This window comes from Lotus japonicus, chromosome 1 (genome assembly GCF_012489685.1).
Source record: "Lotus japonicus ecotype B-129 chromosome 1, LjGifu_v1.2".
NCBI lineage: Eukaryota > Viridiplantae > Streptophyta > Magnoliopsida > Fabales > Fabaceae > Lotus > Lotus japonicus.
The window spans coordinates 63,421,149-63,425,599 of NC_080041.1; the positions used below are offsets into that span (position 1 = coordinate 63,421,149).

Here is a 4,451-nt window from a genome sequence, read left to right on the forward strand (position 1 = left end):
ATCTCAAAGGCGGTGTAAGTTAATCTGTCCCGAAAAACTACTTTTTGCTGTGATGCTCAAACGACAAAACTTCCTACTGAAGAAAGATTGGAAACGTCGAAACAAGTCTGGCATCACGGACGGAATCTTCGTTGGAAGTCCCGTATAGAAAAAGTCTTCATCCATCGCTCAAAACTAGGGTTTCGAAGAAAAGAAATTAGCGTCGGCGGACATCCGAAAAGTGAAACCTATCGTGCATACAGTCCAGAGTTCCGAAATGAAACGCTGGTCGAAGGAAAAATAAAGAGAATATTTAAATTTTCTAAGAGTTTGAAATCTCACTTAAAACATTACTCTAAGGGCGAATTAGCCTATTCTGGACACGCTCGCCATAAGGCAAGTGTGCAGACGACTCGCACTAACTCCGAAAACGACTACACAACATTCCTCAATCAATTCCTGAACTTTCTTCTTCATTAATCTTCCTCAAATATCAAACTCCTGTCACGCTTACACTGATTCTACGCGTGAGTCGGAAATTAGCTTGTTCTGAAAATTCAGGTCTTACAAGATGCAAGCCCATATTGAGGCAATAATCCAAGAGGGTATCACCCTCCGTTTGCGTGAACAAGAAGTTGAGAATGCCAACCGAACTCTTCGGGAACTAACTTCGGGGTCCATGAGCTTTGACTATCCCGGAAGTATTGTCATTCCTGAAGGAGTGGGGAACTTTGAGTTGAGACCGGCATTCATCAACATGGTGAGCCAAAGCCAATATGGTGGAGGTTCCTCAGAAGATCCTCATGCTCATTTGGAAAGGTTCATCCGTAATTGCAACACGTATCGGGTGGTGAACGTTCCTTCGGAAGCAATCCGGTTGAGCCTATTTCCCTTCTCTTTGAAGGACGCGGCAAAGGATTGGCTGAACTCACAACCTCAAGCGAGTCTCACTACTTGGGAAGACCTTGCAGAAAAATTCACAACGAGGTTCTTCCCAAGGTCCCTCTTGAGGAAATTGAAGAATGACATCATGACTTTCACATAATCCTCAGATGAAAATCTTTATGAGGCTTGGGAGCATTTCAAGAAGCTTTTGAGGAAATGTCCTCAACACAATCTCACCCAAGATGAATGTGTGGCGAAGTTCTATGATGGGTTACTATACTCATCACGGTGTGACTTGGATGCGGATTCAAGTGGGGAGTTCGATGCTCGTCCCCCACAAGCGGGGTATGATTTGATAGAGAAAATGGCGATGAGAGCCATGAACTCCGAGAATGAACGCCAAATCCGAAGAAGATCTTTTGAAGTGGAATTTTATGACAAGCTCATAGCCTCCAACAAGCAACTCTCCGAGGAAGTAGCGGAAATCAGGAAACATATACAGGATACCAAGTCAATTGGAGCAAGAGTAACTTGTTTGGAGTGCGAATTTTGTGGTGAATCTCATGACAGTAACCTGTGTACTGTCAATGATGATGTTAGCAAGGTCAGAACATTGGCTCAAGGAGGAAAAGCTACAACCTCAGAACAAGGTCCTCTTGACCAGCCGCAAATTGTTGTAAAGACGGTTGGCAAGAAGAGTCTTGAAGAGCTGATTGAAGGATTTATTGATCATTTAGCGAGCAATTATAAGTGCCACGAGTTGGCCATAGTGAGCTTGGCGAGTCAATTGGGACAGCTAGCGAAACAAATGTCCGAAAATCACCAAGGTAAGTTCTCTTCCAAAACTTTAACTTTAACTGAGCAAGAAAATACTGTTGTTGTTTCTACTAGGAGTGGAAGAGTGTTACATGAGCCAGAGAAAAAAGTTGAGGGAGAGAAAAATGAGGAAGCTAAGGTAGAAAGAGATGAGGGTGTTATGGAGGAAAGAGGTAGAGCGCCCACTAGGACTAGGGTTGTAAACACTCATATCCCTGAGCTCCGCAAGATTCCATTTCCCAAGGCTTTGGTGAAGAAAAATTTGGATAAACAATTTTCTAAGTTCTTGGAGGTTTTTAAGAAACTCCATATTAATATCCCTTTTTCTGAAGCCTTGGAGCAAATGTCAATCTATGCTAAGTTCATGAAAGATATCCTCAGTAAGAGAAGGAAGTTGAGTGAGGTCGATGAAACTATCTTGATGACCGAAGAGTGTAGTGTCATTTTGCAAAGGAAGATGCCTAAAAAGAGGAGAGATCCCGGGAGTTTTACTATTCCGGTGGAGATAGAGGGGTTAACTATGGTAGAAGCCTTGTGTGATTTAGGAGCGAGTATCAACTTGATGCCGCTTAGTATGTTTAAAAGGTTGAACTTACGTGAGGTTACCCCAACTATGATTTCTTTGAAAATGGCGGACAGGTCCTTAAAAACCCCTTACGGGATCAATGAAGATGTTGTGGTTAAGGTGGATAAGTTTGTCTTCCCAGTGGATTTTGTCATTTTAGACATGGAAGAGGACTCTAAAGTTCCTCTCATACTGGCGAGACCATTCTTAGGCACAGGTGAGGCTGAGATTAAAGTGGCTAAGGGAACTCTAACATTGAAAGTGGGTGAAGAGGAGGTCCTCTTCAATATCTTTGACTCTTTGAAACACCGAGCAGATGAGGAAGTTTTCCGATGTGAAGTAGTGGATGAGCTCGTGTGTGAAGAGTTTGTTAGGATATTTATTAAGGACCCCTTGGAAACAACAATCATGGAGGGGCTAGAAATGGAGGACCAAAATCTTGAGAGTGAACTTGATTCTTTGTACCATGAGGTGAATGCTACTCTATCTCAATTAGAATCTGTCTCATCCTTTTCCACCGAAAACATGTGGAGAGAAGATTTAATTAGGGATGAGGAGATTCCGATTGAGGAGAAGAGTGAGCTCAAGCCACTCCCTTCCTCTCTCAAGTATGCATATCTTGAGGAACGTGAGAATAAACCTGTTATTTTGAATAGTGCTCTCACTCCCTTGGAAGAGGAGAAACTCCTCAGAGTTTTGAGGGATCATAAGTCATCTTTGGGTTGGACTATTGATGATATCAAAGGTATTAGCCCTGCGATATCCATGCATAAAATTTTGTTGGAAGAAAATTACAAACCTACAGTCCAACCTCAAAGAAGACTTAACCCTTCCATGAAGGATGTGGTGAGGAAAGAGATAATAAAATTGCTTGATGCAGGTGTTATTTATCCAATTTCGGATAGTGAATGGGTAAGTCCCGTTCATGTGGTTCCCAAAAAAGGAGGCATCACTGTGGTTGCCAATGAGAACAATGAGTTGATTCCCACTCGTCAAGTGACGAAGTGGAGGGTTTGTATTGACTATCGAAGGCTGAATTCGGTAAATAGAAAGGATCACTTTCCTTTGCCTTTCATAGATCAAATGCTTGATAAGTTAGCTGGGCATCAATACTACTGTTTTCTTGATGGCTATTCCGGGTACAACCAAATTTGTGTTGCACCGGAAGACCAAGAGAAAACAACATTTACTTGCCCTTATGGCGTGTTTGATTATAAGAGAATGCCATTTGGGCTTTGCAATGCCCCAGCTACTTTCCAAAGGTGTATGTTTGCTATTTTCTCTGACTTGATAGAGACTTGCATCGAGATTTTTATGGACGACTTCTCTGTTTTTGGTCCAAATTTTGATGCTTGTTTAGGGAATTTAGCCTTGGTTCTGAAAAGATGTCAAGAGACCAACTTGGTCTTGAATTGGGAGAAGTGCCATTTCATGGTTAGGGATGGCATAGTTCTTGGACACAAGGTGTCCAAAAAGGGGATTGAGGTTGATAGAGCTAAGATTGAAGTCATTGAAAAGCTCTCTCCCCCGACTAACATCAAGGGTATTAGGAGTTTTCTCGGGCATGCTGGATTTTATAGGCGGTTTATTAAAGACTTTTCCAAATTAGCTAAGCCTATGACCAACTTGCTTGAGAAGGAAGCACCTTTTACTTTTGATGAGAATTGTTTGAAAGCTTTTGCTTTTGAGTCTATTAAAGAGAGTTTGGTGACAGCCCCGGTAATTGTTGCTCCGGATTGGTCTCTACCATTTGAAATCATGTGTGATGCTAGTGATCTAGCTTATGGGCTGTCTTGTGTCAAAAGAAAGAAAGAGTGTTGTATGTGATATACTATGCAAGTAGAGTGTTGAATGAGGCCCAAAGGAACTACACTACAACTGAAAAAGAGTTGTTGGGTGTAGTCTTTGCTTGTGAAAAGTTTAAGCCTTACATCTTGGGTTTTAAAGTAATTGTTCATACTGACAATGCTGCTTTGAGGCATTTGTTTGCTAAACAGGACTCTAAGCCAAGGTTGATTCGATGGGTCTTACTCCTTCAAGAGTTTGACCTTGAGATCATTGACCGGAGAGGCAAGGACAACAGCGTGGCAGACCATTTGTCAAGATTGGAAGGTGGGGCGTGCAGCCCAATACCTATTCAAGAGGAGTTCCCGGATGAGAAACTCCTAGCTGTTTCCACCGAGGAACCCCTACCTGGTATGTACAT

At 42.3% G+C, this 4,451-nt stretch overlaps 1 non-coding gene across 1 annotated transcript; it reads right to left on the minus strand.

The window, feature by feature from the left end:
- Positions 1–991: 991 nt before the first annotated feature.
- LOC130734859 (small nucleolar RNA R71) lies at positions 992–1,098 on the minus strand. The gene has a single exon (XR_009018197.1). It is a non-coding gene; the product is annotated as a small nucleolar RNA R71 (small nucleolar RNA).
- Positions 1,099–4,451: the final 3,353 nt, after the last annotated feature.